The following is a 16,942-nucleotide window of genomic DNA, read 5'->3' on the forward strand; positions in this document are numbered from 1 at the left end:
CTTTGTGGTACTTGGAAAATTTCTGACCTTTTCGGTACTTAGAAAAATTATTACGATTTCGATACTTATTAAACATTCAGAAGTTTTCAGTACTTAGAAAAATTCTGCCGATTTCGGTTCTTAGAAAAATTCTGTTGATTTCGGTACTTAGAAAATTTCTGTCGTTTTCGGTACTTAGAAAAATTCTGCCGATTTCGGTACTTAGAAAATTCTGACGATATCTGTTCTTGGAAAATTTCTGACCTTTTCGGTGCTTAGAAAATTTCTGACCTTTTCGGTACTTAGAAAAATTCTGACGAATTCGGTTCTTAGAAAAGACTCGGAAGTTTGCGGTACTTAGAAAATTTCTGCCTTTTTCGGTACTTTTAAAAGACTCGGAAGTTTTCGGTACTTAGAAAATTTCTGATGTTTTCGGTACTTAGAAGAATTCTGATGATTTCGGTACTTAGAAAATTTCTGACCTTTTCGGTACTTAGAAAAATTCAGACGATTTCGGTACTTAGAAAAATTCCGACGATTTCGGTACTTAGAAAATTTCTGCCTTTTTCGGTACTTAGGAAAATTCTGCCGATTTCGGTACTTAGAAAAATTCTAATGATTTCGGTACTTAGAAAAATTCTGACGATTTCGGTACTTAGAAAATTTCTGACCTTTTCGGTACTTGGAAAATTTCTGACCTTTTCGGTACTTGGAAAATTTCTGGCCTTTTCGGTACTTAGAAAATTTCTGACCTTTACGGTACTTAGAAAAATTCTGACGATTTCGGTACTTAGAAAACAAGCAGAAGTTTTTGGTACTAAGAAAATTTCTGTTGTTTTCGGTACTTAGAAAATATCTGCCGTTTTCGGTACTTAGAAAAATTCTGTCGATTTCAGTACTTAGAAAACATTAAGAATTCGTCGGTACTTAGAAAATTTCTGACGTTTTCGGTACTTAGAAAAATTCTTACGATTTCGATACTTATTAAACATTCAGAAGTTTTCGGTACTTAGAAAAATTCTGCCGATTTCGGTACTTAGAAAAATTCTGTTGATTTCGGTACTTAGAAAAATTCTGTCTATTTCGGTACTTAGAAAATTTCTGATCTTTTCGGTACTTAGAAAAATTCTGATGATTTCGGTACTTAGAAAATTTCTGACATTTTCGGTATTTAGAAAAATTCTGACGAATTCGGTACTTAGAAAACATTCAGAAGTTATCGATACTTAGAAAATTTCTGACTTTTTCGGTACTTAGGAAAATTCTGCCGATTTCGGTACTAAGAAAAATTCTAATGATTTCGGTACTTAGAAAAATTCTGACGATTTCGGCACTTAGAAAATTTCTGACCTTTACGGTACTTGGAAAATTTCTGACCTTTACGGTACTTAGATAAATTCTGACGATTTCGGTACTTAGAAAACAATCAGAAGTTTTCGGTACTTAGATAATTTCTGACGTTTTCGTTACTTAGAAAAATTCTGCCGATTTCGGTACTTAGAAAAATTCTGTTGATTTCGGTACTTAGAAAATTTCTGTCGTTTTCGGTACTTAGAAAAATTCTGCCGATTTCGGTACTTAGAAAATTCTGACGATTTCTGTTCTTGGAAAATTTCTGGCCTTTTCGGAGCTTAGAAAATTTCTGACCTTTTCGGTACTTAGAAAAATTCTGACGAATTCGGTACTTAGAAAACATTCAGAAGTTATCGATACTTAGAAAATTTCTGACTTTTTCGGTACTTTGGAAAATTCTGCCGATTTCGGCACTTAGAAAAATTCTAATGATTTCGGTACTTAGAAAAATTCTGACGATTTCGGTACTTAGAAAATTTCTGACCTTTTCGGTACTTGGAAAATTTCTGACCTTTTCGGTACTTGGAAAATTTCTGACCTTTTCGGTACTTAGAAAATTTCTGACCTTTTCGGTGCTTAGAAAAATTCTGACGAATTCGGTACTTAGAAAACATTCAGAAGTTATCGATACTTGGAAAATTTCTGACTTTTTCGGTACTTCGGAAAATTCTGCCGATTTCGGTACTTAGAAAAATTCTAATGATTTCGGTACTTAGAAAAATTCTGACGATTTCGGTACTTAGAAAATTTCTGACCTTTTCGGTACTTGGAAAATTTCTGACCTTTTCGGTACTTGGAAAATTTCTGGCCTTTTCGGTACTTAGAAAATTTCTGACCTTTACGGTACTTAGAAAAATTCTGACGATTTCGGTACTTAGAAAACAATCAGAAGTTTTTGGTACTAAGAAAATTTCTGTCGTTTTCGGTACTTAGAAAATATCTGACGTTTTCGGTACTTAGAAAAATTCTGTCGATTTCGGTACTTAGAAAACATTAAGAAGTCTTCGGTACTTAGAAAATTTCTGACGTTTTCGGTACTTAGAAAAATTCTTACGATTTCGATACTTATTAAACATTCAGAAGTTTTCGGTACTTAGAAAAATTCTGCCGATTTCGGTACTTAGAAAAATTCTGTTGATTTCGGTACTTAGAAAAATTCTGTCTATTTCGGTACTTAGAAAATTTCTGACGTTTTCGGTACTTAGAAAAATTCTGATGATTTCGGTACTTAGAAAATTTCTGACCTTTTCGGTATTTAGAAAAATTCTGACGAATTCGGTACTTAGAAAACATTCAGAAGTTATCGATACTTAGAAAATTTCTGACTTTTTCGGTACTTAGGAAAATTCTGCCGATTTCGGAACTAAGAAAAATTCTAATGATTTCGGTACTTAGAAAAATTCTGACGATTTCGGCACTTAGAAAATTTCTGACCTTTACGGTACTTGGAAAATTTCTGACCTTTACGGTACTTAGAAAAATTCTGACGATTTCGGTACTTAGAAAACAATCAGAAATTTTCGGTACTTAGATAATTTCTGACGTTTTCGTTACTTAGAAAAATTCTGCCGATTTCGGTACTTAGAAAAATTCTGTTGATTTCGGTACTTAGAAAATTTCTGACCTTTGTGGTACTTGGAAAATTTCTGACCTTTTCGGTACTTAGAAAAATTATTACGATTTCGATACTTATTAAACAATCAGAAGTTTTCAGTACTTAGAAAAATTCTGCCGATTTCGGTTCTTAGAAAAATTCTGTTGATTTCGGTACTTAGAAAATTTCTGTCGTTTTCGGTACTTAGAAAAATTCTGCCGATTTCGGTACTTAGAAAATTCTGACGATTTCTGTTCTTGGAAAATTTCTGACCTTTTCGGTGCTTAGAAAATTTCTGACCTTTTCGGTACTTAGAAAAATTCTGACGAATTCGGTACTTAGAAAAGACTCGGAAGTTTGCGGTACTTAGAAAATTTCTGCCTTTTTCGGTACTTTTAAAAGACTCGGAAGTTTTCGGTACTTAGAAAATTTCTGATGTTTTCGGTACTTAGAAGAATTCTGATGATTTCGGTACTTAGAAAATTTCTGACCTTTTCGGTACTTAGAAAAATTCAGACGATTTCGGTACTTAGAAAAATTCCGACGATTTCGGTACTTAGAAAATTTCTGCCTTTTTCGGTACTTAGGAAAATTCTGCCGATTTCGGTACTTAGAAAAATTCTAATGATTTCGGTACTTAGAAAAATTCTGACGATTTCGGTACTTAGAAAATTTCTGACCTTTTCGGTACTTGGAAAATTTCTGACCTTTTCGGTACTTGGAAAATTTCTGGCCTTTTCGGTACTTAGAAAATTTCTGACCTTTACGGTACTTAGAAAAATTCTGACGATTTCGGTACTTAGAAAACAAGCAGAAGTTTTTGGTACTAAGAAAATTTCTGTCGTTTTCGGTACTTAGAAAATATCTGACGTTTTCGGTACTTAGAAAAATTCTGTCGATTTCAGTACTTAGAAAACATTAAGAATTCGTCGGTACTTAGAAAATTTCTGACGTTTTCGGTACTTAGAAAAATTCTTACGATTTCGATACTTATTAAACATTCAGAAGTTTTCGGTACTTAGAAAAATTCTGCCGATTTCGGTACTTAGAAAAATTCTGTTGATTTCGGTACTTAGAAAAATTCTGTCTATTTCGGTACTTAGAAAATTTCTGATCTTTTCGGTACTTAGAAAAATTCTGATGATTTCGGTACTTAGAAAATTTCTGACATTTTCGGTATTTAGAAAAATTCTGACGAATTCGGTACTTAGAAAACATTCAGAAGTTATCGATACTTAGAAAATTTCTGACTTTTTCGGTACTTAGGAAAATTTTGCCGATTTCGGTACTAAGAAAAATTCTAATGATTTCGGTACTTAGAAAAATTCTGACGATTTCGGCACTTAGAAAATTTCTGACCTTTACGGTACTTGGAAAATTTCTGACCTTTACGGTACTTAGATAAATTCTGACGATTTCGGTACTTAGAAAACAATCAGAAGTTTTCGGTACTTAGATAATTTCTGACGTTTTCGTTACTTAGAAAAATTCTGCCGATTTCGGTACTTAGAAAAATTCTGTTGATTTCGGTACTTAGAAAATTTCTGTCGTTTTCGGTACTTAGAAAAATTCTGCCGATTTCGGTACTTAGAAAATTCTGACGATTTCTGTTCTTGGAAAATTTCTAACCTTTTCGGTGCTTAGAAAATTTCTGACCTTTTCGGTACTTAGAAAAATTCTGACGAATTCGGTACTTAGAAAACATTCAGAAGTTATCGATACTTAGAAAATTTCTGACTTTTTCGGTACTTTGGAAAATTCTGCCGATTTCGGCACTTAGAAAAATTCTAATGATTTCGGTACTTAGAAAAATTCTGACGATTTCGGTACTTAGAAAATTTCTGACCTTTTCGGTACTTGGAAAATTTCTGACCTTTTCGGTACTTTTAAAAGACTCGGAAGTTTTCGGTACTTAGTAAATTTCTGACGTTCTGCCTTTTTCGGTACTTTGAAAAGACTCAGAAGGTTTCGGTACTTAGAAAATTTCTGATGTTTTCGGTACTTAGAAGAATTCTGATGATTTCGGTACTTAGAAAATTTCTGATCTTTTCGGTACTTAGAAAAATTCAGACGATTTCGGTACTTAGAAAAATTCCGACGATTTCGGTACTTAGAAAATTTCTGCCTTTTTCGGTACTTAGGAAAATTCTGCCGATTTCGGTACTTAGAAAAATTCTAATGATTTCGGTACTTAGAAAAATTCTGACGATTTCGGTACTTAGAAAATTTCTGACCTTTTCGGTACTTGGAAAATTTCTGACCTTTACGGTACTTGGAAAATTTCTGACCTTTACGGTACTTAGATAAATTCTGACGATTTCGGTACTTAGAAAACAATCAGAAGTTTTCGGTACTTAGATAATTTCTGACGTTTTCGTTACTTAGAAAAATTCTGCCGATTTCGGTACTTAGAAAAATTCTGTTGATTTCGGTACTTAGAAAATTTCTGTCGTTTTCGGTACTTAGAAAAATTCTGCCGATTTCGGTACTTAGAAAATTCTGACGATTTCTGTTCTTGGAAAATTTCTGGCCTTTTCGGTGCTTAGAAAATTTCTGACCTTTTCGGTACTTAGAAAAATTCTGACGAATTCGGTACTTAGAAAACATTCAGAAGTTATCGATACTTAGAAAATTTCTGACTTTTTCGGTACTTAGAAGAATTCTGATGATTTCGGTACTTAGAAAATTTCTGATCTTTTCGGTACTTAGAAAAATTCAGACGATTTCGGTACTTAGAAAAATTCCGACGATTTCGGTACTTAGAAAATTTCTGCCTTTTTCGGTACTTAGGAAAATTCTGCCAATTTCGGTACTTAGAAAAATTCTAATGATTTCGGTACTTAGAAAAATTCTGACGATTTCGGTACTTAGAAAATTTCTGACCTTTTCGGTACTTGGAAAATTTCTGACCTTTTCGGTACTTGGAAAATTTCTGGCCTTTTCGGTACTTAGAAAATTTCTGACCTTTACGGTACTTAGAAAAATTCTGACGATTTCGGTACTTAGAAAACAATCAGAAGTTTTTGGTACTAAGAAAATTTCTGTCGTTTTCGGTACTTAGAAAATATCTGACGTTTTCGGTACTTAGAAAAATTCTGTCGATTTCGGTACTTAGAAAACATTAAGAAGTCTTCGGTACTTAGAAAATTTCTGACGTTTTCGGTACTTAGAAAAATTTTTACGATTTCGATACTTATTAAACATTCAGAAGTTTTCGGTACTTAGAAAAATTCTGCCGATTTCGGTACTTAGAAAAATTCTGTTGATTTCGGTACTTAGAAAAATTCTGTCTATTTCGGTACTTAGAAAATTTCTGACGTTTTCGGTACTTAGAAAAATTCTGACCTTTTCGGTACTTTTAAAAGACTCGGAAGTTTTCGGTACTTAGTAAATTTCTGACGTTCTGCCTTTTTCGGTACTTTGAAAAGACTCAGAAGTTTTCGGTACTTAGAAAATTTCTGATGTTTTCGGTACTTAGAAGAATTCTGATGATTTCGGTACTTAGAAAATTTCTGACCTTTTCGGTACTTAGAAAAATTCAGACGATTTCGGTACTTAGAAAAATTCCGACGATTTCGGTACTTAGAAAATTTCTGCCTTTTTCGGTACTTAGGAAAATTCTGCCGATTTCGGTACTTAGAAAAATTCTAATGATTTCGGTACTTAGAAAAATTCTGACGATTTCGGTACTTAGAAAATTTCTGACCTTTTCGGTACTTGGAAAATTTCTGACCTTTTCGGTACTTGGAAAATTTCTGGCCTTTTCGGTACTTAGAAAATTTCTGACCTTTACGGTACTTAGAAAAATTCTGACGATTTCGGTACTTAGAAAACAATCAGAAGTTTTTGGTACTAAGAAAATTTCTGTCGTTTTCGGTACTTAGAAAATATCTGACGTTTTCGGTACTTAGAAAAATTCTGTCGATTTCGGTACTTAGAAAACATTAAGAAGTCTTCGGTACTTAGAAAATTTCTGACGTTTTCTGTACTTAGAAAAATTCTTACGATTTCGATACTTATTAAACATTCAGAAGTTTTCGGTACTTAGAAAAATTCTGCCGATTTCGGTACTTAGAAAAATTCTGTTGATTTCGGTACTTAGAAAAATTCTGTCTATTTCGGTACTTAGAAAATTTCTGACGTTTTCGGTACTTTGAAAAATTCTGATGATTTCGGTACTTAGAAAATTTCTGACCTTTTCGGTATTTAGAAAAATTCTGACGAATTCGGTACTTAGAAAACATTCAGAAGTTATCGATACTTAGAAAATTTCTGACTTTTTCGGTACTTAGGAAAATTCTGCCGATTTCGGAACTAAGAAAAATTCTAATGATTTCGGTACTTAGAAAAATTCTGACGATTTCGGCACTTAGAAAATTTCTGACCTTTACGGTACTTGGAAAATTTCTGACCTTTACGGTACTTAGAAAAATTTTGACGATTTCGGTACTTAGAAAACAATCAGAAATTTTCGGTACTTAGATAATTTCTGACGTTTTCGTTACTTAGAAAAATTCTGCCGATTTCGGTACTTAGAAAAATTCTGTTGATTTCGGTACTTAGAAAATTTCTGACCTTTGTGGTACTTGGAAAATTTCTGACCTTTTCGGTACTTAGAAAAATTATTACGATTTCGATACTTATTAAACATTCAGAAGTTTTCAGTACTTAGAAAAATTCTGCCGATTTCGGTACTTAGAAAATTCTGACGATTTCTGTTCTTGGAAAATTTCTGACCTTTTCGGTGCTTAGAAAATTTCTGACCTTTTCGGTACTTAGAAAAATTCTGACGAATTCGGTACTTAGAAAAGACTCGGAAGTTTGCGGTACTTAGAAAATTTCTGCCTTTTTCGGTACTTTTAAAAGACTCGGAAGTTTTCGGTACTTAGAAAATTTCTGATGTTTTCGGTACTTAGAAGAATTCTGATGATTTCGGTACTTAGAAAATTTCTGACCTTTTCGGTACTTAGAAAAATTCAGACGATTTCGGTACTTAGAAAAATTCCGACGATTTCGGTACTTAGAAAATTTCTGCCTTTTTCGGTACTTAGGAAAATTCTGCCGATTTCGGTACTTAGAAAAATTCTGTCGATTTCAGTACTTAGAAAACATTAAGAATTCGTCGGTACTTAGAAAATTTCTGACGTTTTCGGTACTTAGAAAAATTCTTACGATTTCGATACTTATTAAACATTCAGAAGTTTTCGGTACTTAGAAAAATTCTGCCGATTTCGGTACTTAGAAAAATTCTGTTGATTTCGGTACTTAGAAAAATTCTGTCTATTTCGGTACTTAGAAAATTTCTGATCTTTTCGGTACTTAGAAAAATTCTGATGATTTCGGTACTTAGAAAATTTCTGACATTTTCGGTATTTAGAAAAATTCTGACGAATTCGGTACTTAGAAAACATTCAGAAGTTATCGATACTTAGAAAATTTCTGACTTTTTCGGTACTTATGAAAATTTTGCCGATTTCGGTACTAAGAAAAATTCTAATGATTTCGGTACTTAGAAAAATTCTGACGATTTCGGCACTTAGAAAATTTCTGACCTTTACGGTACTTGGAAAATTTCTGACCTTTACGGTACTTAGATAAATTCTGACGATTTCGGTACTTAGAAAACAATCAGAAGTTTTCGGTACTTAGATAATTTCTGACGTTTTCGTTACTTAGAAAAATTCTGCCGATTTCGGTACTTAGAAAAATTCTGTTGATTTCGGTACTTAGAAAATTTCTGTCGTTTTCGGTACTTAGAAAAATTCTGCCGATTTCGGTACTTAGAAAATTCTGACGATTTCTGTTCTTGGAAAATTTCTGGCCTTTTCGGTGCTTAGAAAATTTCTGACCTTTTCGGTACTTAGAAAAATTCTGACGAATTCGGTACTTAGAAAACATTCAGAAGTTATCGATACTTAGAAAATTTCTGACTTTTTCGGTACTTAGGAAAATTCTGCCGATTTCGGAACTAAGAAAAATTCTAATGATTTCGGTACTTAGAAAAATTCTGACGATTTCGGCACTTAGAAAATTTCTGACCTTTACGGTACTTGGAAAATTTCTGACCTTTACGGTACTTAGAAAAATTCTGACGATTTCGGTACTTAGAAAACAATCAGAAATTTTCGGTACTTAGATAATTTCTGACGTTTTCGTTACTTAGAAAAATTCTGCCGATTTCGGTACTTAGAAAAATTCTGTTGATTTCGGTACTTAGAAAATTTCTGACCTTTGTGGTACTTGGAAAATTTCTGACCTTTTCGGTACTTAGAAAAATTATTACGATTTCGATACTTATTAAACAATCAGAAGTTTTCAGTACTTAGAAAAATTCTGCCGATTTCGGTTCTTAGAAAAATTCTGTTGATTTCGGTACTTAGAAAATTTCTGTCGTTTTCGGTACTTAGAAAAATTCTGCCGATTTCGGTACTTAGAAAATTCTGACGATTTCTGTTCTTGGAAAATTTCTGACCTTTTCGGTGCTTAGAAAATTTCTGACCTTTTCGGTACTTAGAAAAATTCTGACGAATTCGGTACTTAGAAAAGACTCGGAAGTTTGCGGTACTTAGAAAATTTCTGCCTTTTTCGGTACTTTTAAAAGACTCGGAAGTTTTCGGTACTTAGAAAATTTCTGATGTTTTCGGTACTTAGAAGAATTCTGATGATTTCGGTACTTAGAAAATTTCTGACCTTTTCGGTACTTAGAAAAATTCAGACGATTTCGGTACTTAGAAAAATTCCGACGATTTCGGTACTTAGAAAATTTCTGCCTTTTTCGGTACTTAGGAAAATTCTGCCGATTTCGGTACTTAGAAAAATTCTAATGATTTCGGTACTTAGAAAAATTCTGACGATTTCGGTACTTAGAAAATTTCTGACCTTTTCGGTACTTGGAAAATTTCTGACCTTTTCGGTACTTGGAAAATTTCTGGCCTTTTCGGTACTTAGAAAATTTCTGACCTTTACGGTACTTAGAAAAATTCTGACGATTTCGGTACTTAGAAAACAAGCAGAAGTTTTTGGTACTAAGAAAATTTCTGTCGTTTTCGGTACTTAGAAAATATCTGACGTTTTCGGTACTTAGAAAAATTCTGTCGATTTCAGTACTTAGAAAACATTAAGAATTCGTCGGTACTTAGAAAATTTCTGACGTTTTCGGTACTTAGAAAAATTCTTACGATTTCGATACTTATTAAACATTCAGAAGTTTTCGGTACTTAGAAAAATTCTGCCGATTTCGGTACTTAGAAAAATTCTGTTGATTTCGGTACTTAGAAAAATTCTGTCTATTTCGGTACTTAGAAAATTTCTGATCTTTTCGGTACTTAGAAAAATTCTGATGATTTCGGTACTTAGAAAATTTCTGACATTTTCGGTATTTAGAAAAATTCTGACGAATTCGGTACTTAGAAAACATTCAGAAGTTATCGATACTTAGAAAATTTCTGACTTTTTCGGTACTTAGGAAAATTTTGCCGATTTCGGTACTAAGAAAAATTCTAATGATTTCGGTACTTAGAAAAATTCTGACGATTTCGGCACTTAGAAAATTTCTGACCTTTACGGTACTTGGAAAATTTCTGACCTTTACGGTACTTAGATAAATTCTGACGATTTCGGTACTTAGAAAACAATCAGAAGTTTTCGGTACTTAGATAATTTCTGACGTTTTCGTTACTTAGAAAAATTCTGCCGATTTCGGTACTTAGAAAAATTCTGTTGATTTCGGTACTTAGAAAATTTCTGTCGTTTTCGGTACTTAGAAAAATTCTGCCGATTTCGGTACTTAGAAAATTCTGACGATTTCTGTTCTTGGAAAATTTCTAACCTTTTCGGTGCTTAGAAAATTTCTGACCTTTTCGGTACTTAGAAAAATTCTGACGAATTCGGTACTTAGAAAACATTCAGAAGTTATCGATACTTAGAAAATTTCTGACTTTTTCGGTACTTTGGAAAATTCTGCCGATTTCGGCACTTAGAAAAATTCTAATGATTTCGGTACTTAGAAAAATTCTGACGATTTCGGTACTTAGAAAATTTCTGACCTTTTCGGTACTTGGAAAATTTCTGACCTTTTCGGTACTTTTAAAAGACTCGGAAGTTTTCGGTACTTAGTAAATTTCTGACGTTCTGCCTTTTTCGGTACTTTGAAAAGACTCAGAAGGTTTCGGTACTTAGAAAATTTCTGATGTTTTCGGTACTTAGAAGAATTCTGATGATTTCGGTACTTAGAAAATTTCTGATCTTTTCGGTACTTAGAAAAATTCAGACGATTTCGGTACTTAGAAAAATTCCGACGATTTCGGTACTTAGAAAATTTCTGCCTTTTTCGGTACTTAGGAAAATTCTGCCGATTTCGGTACTTAGAAAAATTCTAATGATTTCGGTACTTAGAAAAATTCTGACGATTTCGGTACTTAGAAAATTTCTGACCTTTTCGGTACTTGGAAAATTTCTGACCTTTACGGTACTTGGAAAATTTCTGACCTTTACGGTACTTAGATAAATTCTGACGATTTCGGTACTTAGAAAACAATCAGAAGTTTTCGGTACTTAGATAATTTCTGACGTTTTCGTTACTTAGAAAAATTCTGCCGATTTCGGTACTTAGAAAAATTCTGTTGATTTCGGTACTTAGAAAATTTCTGTCGTTTTCGGTACTTAGAAAAATTCTGCCGATTTCGGTACTTAGAAAATTCTGACGATTTCTGTTCTTGGAAAATTTCTGGCCTTTTCGGTGCTTAGAAAATTTCTGACCTTTTCGGTACTTAGAAAAATTCTGACGAATTCGGTACTTAGAAAACATTCAGAAGTTATCGATACTTAGAAAATTTCTGACTTTTTCGGTACTTAGAAGAATTCTGATGATTTCGGTACTTAGAAAATTTCTGATCTTTTCGGTACTTAGAAAAATTCAGACGATTTCGGTACTTAGAAAAATTCCGACGATTTCGGTACTTAGAAAATTTCTGCCTTTTTCGGTACTTAGGAAAATTCTGCCAATTTCGGTACTTAGAAAAATTCTAATGATTTCGGTACTTAGAAAAATTCTGACGATTTCGGTACTTAGAAAATTTCTGACCTTTTCGGTACTTGGAAAATTTCTGACCTTTTCGGTACTTGGAAAATTTCTGGCCTTTTCGGTACTTAGAAAATTTCTGACCTTTACGGTACTTAGAAAAATTCTGACGATTTCGGTACTTAGAAAACAATCAGAAGTTTTTGGTACTAAGAAAATTTCTGTCGTTTTCGGTACTTAGAAAATATCTGACGTTTTCGGTACTTAGAAAAATTCTGTCGATTTCGGTACTTAGAAAACATTAAGAAGTCTTCGGTACTTAGAAAATTTCTGACGTTTTCGGTACTTAGAAAAATTTTTACGATTTCGATACTTATTAAACATTCAGAAGTTTTCGGTACTTAGAAAAATTCTGCCGATTTCGGTACTTAGAAAAATTCTGTTGATTTCGGTACTTAGAAAAATTCTGTCTATTTCGGTACTTAGAAAATTTCTGACGTTTTCGGTACTTAGAAAAATTCTGACCTTTTCGGTACTTTTAAAAGACTCGGAAGTTTTCGGTACTTAGTAAATTTCTGACGTTCTGCCTTTTTCGGTACTTTGAAAAGACTCAGAAGTTTTCGGTACTTAGAAAATTTCTGATGTTTTCGGTACTTAGAAGAATTCTGATGATTTCGGTACTTAGAAAATTTCTGACCTTTTCGGTACTTAGAAAAATTCAGACGATTTCGGTACTTAGAAAAATTCCGACGATTTCGGTACTTAGAAAATTTCTGCCTTTTTCGGTACTTAGGAAAATTCTGCCGATTTCGGTACTTAGAAAAATTCTAATGATTTCGGTACTTAGAAAAATTCTGACGATTTCGGTACTTAGAAAATTTCTGACCTTTTCGGTACTTGGAAAATTTCTGACCTTTTCGGTACTTGGAAAATTTCTGGCCTTTTCGGTACTTAGAAAATTTCTGACCTTTACGGTACTTAGAAAAATTCTGACGATTTCGGTACTTAGAAAACAATCAGAAGTTTTTGGTACTAAGAAAATTTCTGTCGTTTTCGGTACTTAGAAAATATCTGACGTTTTCGGTACTTAGAAAAATTCTGTCGATTTCGGTACTTAGAAAACATTAAGAAGTCTTCGGTACTTAGAAAATTTCTGACGTTTTCTGTACTTAGAAAAATTCTTACGATTTCGATACTTATTAAACATTCAGAAGTTTTCGGTACTTAGAAAAATTCTGCCGATTTCGGTACTTAGAAAAATTCTGTTGATTTCGGTACTTAGAAAAATTCTGTCTATTTCGGTACTTAGAAAATTTCTGACGTTTTCGGTACTTTGAAAAATTCTGATGATTTCGGTACTTAGAAAATTTCTGACCTTTTCGGTATTTAGAAAAATTCTGACGAATTCGGTACTTAGAAAACATTCAGAAGTTATCGATACTTAGAAAATTTCTGACTTTTTCGGTACTTAGGAAAATTCTGCCGATTTCGGAACTAAGAAAAATTCTAATGATTTCGGTACTTAGAAAAATTCTGACGATTTCGGCACTTAGAAAATTTCTGACCTTTACGGTACTTGGAAAATTTCTGACCTTTACGGTACTTAGAAAAATTTTGACGATTTCGGTACTTAGAAAACAATCAGAAATTTTCGGTACTTAGATAATTTCTGACGTTTTCGTTACTTAGAAAAATTCTGCCGATTTCGGTACTTAGAAAAATTCTGTTGATTTCGGTACTTAGAAAATTTCTGACCTTTGTGGTACTTGGAAAATTTCTGACCTTTTCGGTACTTAGAAAAATTATTACGATTTCGATACTTATTAAACATTCAGAAGTTTTCAGTACTTAGAAAAATTCTGCCGATTTCGGTACTTAGAAAATTCTGACGATTTCTGTTCTTGGAAAATTTCTGACCTTTTCGGTGCTTAGAAAATTTCTGACCTTTTCGGTACTTAGAAAAATTCTGACGAATTCGGTACTTAGAAAAGACTCGGAAGTTTGCGGTACTTAGAAAATTTCTGCCTTTTTCGGTACTTTTAAAAGACTCGGAAGTTTTCGGTACTTAGAAAATTTCTGATGTTTTCGGTACTTAGAAGAATTCTGATGATTTCGGTACTTAGAAAATTTCTGACCTTTTCGGTACTTAGAAAAATTCAGACGATTTCGGTACTTAGAAAAATTCCGACGATTTCGGTACTTAGAAAATTTCTGCCTTTTTCGGTACTTAGGAAAATTCTGCCGATTTCGGTACTTAGAAAAATTCTGTCGATTTCAGTACTTAGAAAACATTAAGAATTCGTCGGTACTTAGAAAATTTCTGACGTTTTCGGTACTTAGAAAAATTCTTACGATTTCGATACTTATTAAACATTCAGAAGTTTTCGGTACTTAGAAAAATTCTGCCGATTTCGGTACTTAGAAAAATTCTGTTGATTTCGGTACTTAGAAAAATTCTGTCTATTTCGGTACTTAGAAAATTTCTGATCTTTTCGGTACTTAGAAAAATTCTGATGATTTCGGTACTTAGAAAATTTCTGACATTTTCGGTATTTAGAAAAATTCTGACGAATTCGGTACTTAGAAAACATTCAGAAGTTATCGATACTTAGAAAATTTCTGACTTTTTCGGTACTTATGAAAATTTTGCCGATTTCGGTACTAAGAAAAATTCTAATGATTTCGGTACTTAGAAAAATTCTGACGATTTCGGCACTTAGAAAATTTCTGACCTTTACGGTACTTGGAAAATTTCTGACCTTTACGGTACTTAGATAAATTCTGACGATTTCGGTACTTAGAAAACAATCAGAAGTTTTCGGTACTTAGATAATTTCTGACGTTTTCGTTACTTAGAAAAATTCTGCCGATTTCGGTACTTAGAAAAATTCTGTTGATTTCGGTACTTAGAAAATTTCTGTCGTTTTCGGTACTTAGAAAAATTCTGCCGATTTCGGTACTTAGAAAATTCTGACGATTTCTGTTCTTGGAAAATTTCTGGCCTTTTCGGTGCTTAGAAAATTTCTGACCTTTTCGGTACTTAGAAAAATTCTGACGAATTCGGTACTTAGAAAACATTCAGAAGTTATCGATACTTAGAAAATTTCTGACTTTTTCGGTACTTTGGAAAATTCTGCCGATTTCGGCACTTAGAAAAATTCTAATGATTTCGGTACTTAGAAAAATTCTGACGATTTCGGTACTTGGAAAATTTCTGACCTTTTCGGTACTTGGAAAATTTCTGACCTTTTCGGTACTTTTAAAAGACTCGGAAGTTTTCGGTACTTAGTAAATTTCTGACGTTCTGCCTTTTTCGGTACTTTGAAAAGACTCAGAAGTTTTCGGTACTTAGAAAATTTCTGATGTTTTCGGTACTTAGAAGAATTCTGATGATTTCGGTACTTAGAAAATTTCTGATCTTTTCGGTACTTAGAAAAATTCAGACGATTTCGGTACTTAGAAAAATTCCGACGATTTCGGTACTTAGAAAATTTCTGCCTTTTTCGGTACTTAGGAAAATTCTGCCGATTTCGGTACTTAGAAAAATTCTAATGATTTCGGTACTTAGAAAAATTCTGACGATTTCGGTACTTAGAAAATTTCTGACCTTTTCGGTACTTGGAAAATTTCTGACCTTTTCGGTACTTGGAAAATTTCTGGCCTTTTCGGTACTTAGAAAATTTCTGACCTTTACGGTACTTAGAAAAATTCTGACGATTTCGGTACTTAGAAAACAATCAGAAGTTTTTGGTACTAAGAAAATTTCTGTCGTTTTCGGTACTTAGAAAATATCTGACGTTTTCGGTACTTAGAAAAATTCTGTCGATTTCGGTACTTAGAAAACATTAAGAAGTCTTCGGTACTTAGAAAATTTCTGACGTTTTCGGTACTTAGAAAAATTCTTACGATTTCGATACTTATTAAACATTCAGAAGTTTTCGGTACTTAGAAAAATTCTGCCGATTTCGGTACTTAGAAAAATTCTGTTGATTTCGGTACTTAGAAAAATTCTGTCTATTTCGGTACTTAGAAAATTTCTGACGTTTTCGGTACTTAGAAAAATTCTGATGATTTCGGTACTTAGAAAATTTCTGACCTTTTCGGTATTTAGAAAAATTCTGACGAATTCGGTACTTAGAAAACAATCAGAAGTTTTTGGTACTAAGAAAATTTCTGTCGTTTTCGGTACTTAGAAAAATTCTGATGATTTCGGTACTTAGAAAAATTCTGTTGATTTTGCTACTTAGAAAATTTCTGACCTTTTCGGTACTTAGAAAACATTCAGAAGTCTTCGGTGGTTAGAAAATTTCTGACGTTTTTGGTACTTAAAAAAATTATTACGATTTCGATACTTATTAAACATTCAGAAGTTTTCAGTACTTAGAAAAATTCTGCCGACTTCTGTTCTTAGAAAAATTCTGTTGATTTCGGTACTTAGGAAAATTCTGCCGATTTCGGTACTTAGAAAAATTCTAATGATTTCGGTACTTAGAAAAATTCTGACGATTTCGGTACTTAGAAAATTTCTGACCTTTTCGGTACTTGGAAAATTTCTGACCTTTTCGGTACTTGGAAAATTTCTGACCTTTTCGGCACTTAGAAAATTTCTGACCTTTACGGTACTTAGAAAAATTCTGACGATTTCGGTACTTAGAAAACAATCAGAAGTTTTTGGTACTAAGAAAATTTCTGTCGTTTTCGGTACTTAGAAAAATTCTGATGATTTCGGTACTTAGAAAAATTCTGTTGATTTCGGTACTTAGAAAATTTCTGCCTTTTTCGGTACTTTTAAAAGACTCGGAAGTTTACGGTACTTAGTAAATTTCTGACGTTCTGCCTTTTTCCGTACTTTGAAAAGACTCAGAAGTTTTCGGTACTTAGAAAATTTCTGATGTTTTCGGTACTTAGAAGAATTCTGATGATTTCGGTACTTAGAAAATTTCTGACCTTTTCGGTATTTAGAAAATTTCAGACGATTTCGGTACTTAGAAACGATT

The sequence above is a fragment of the Parasteatoda tepidariorum genome, chromosome 2 (assembly GCF_982258835.1).
Source record: "Parasteatoda tepidariorum strain Cologne lab strain chromosome 2, Ptep-v5.0, whole genome shotgun sequence".
NCBI classification, from domain to species: domain Eukaryota; kingdom Metazoa; phylum Arthropoda; class Arachnida; order Araneae; family Theridiidae; genus Parasteatoda; species Parasteatoda tepidariorum.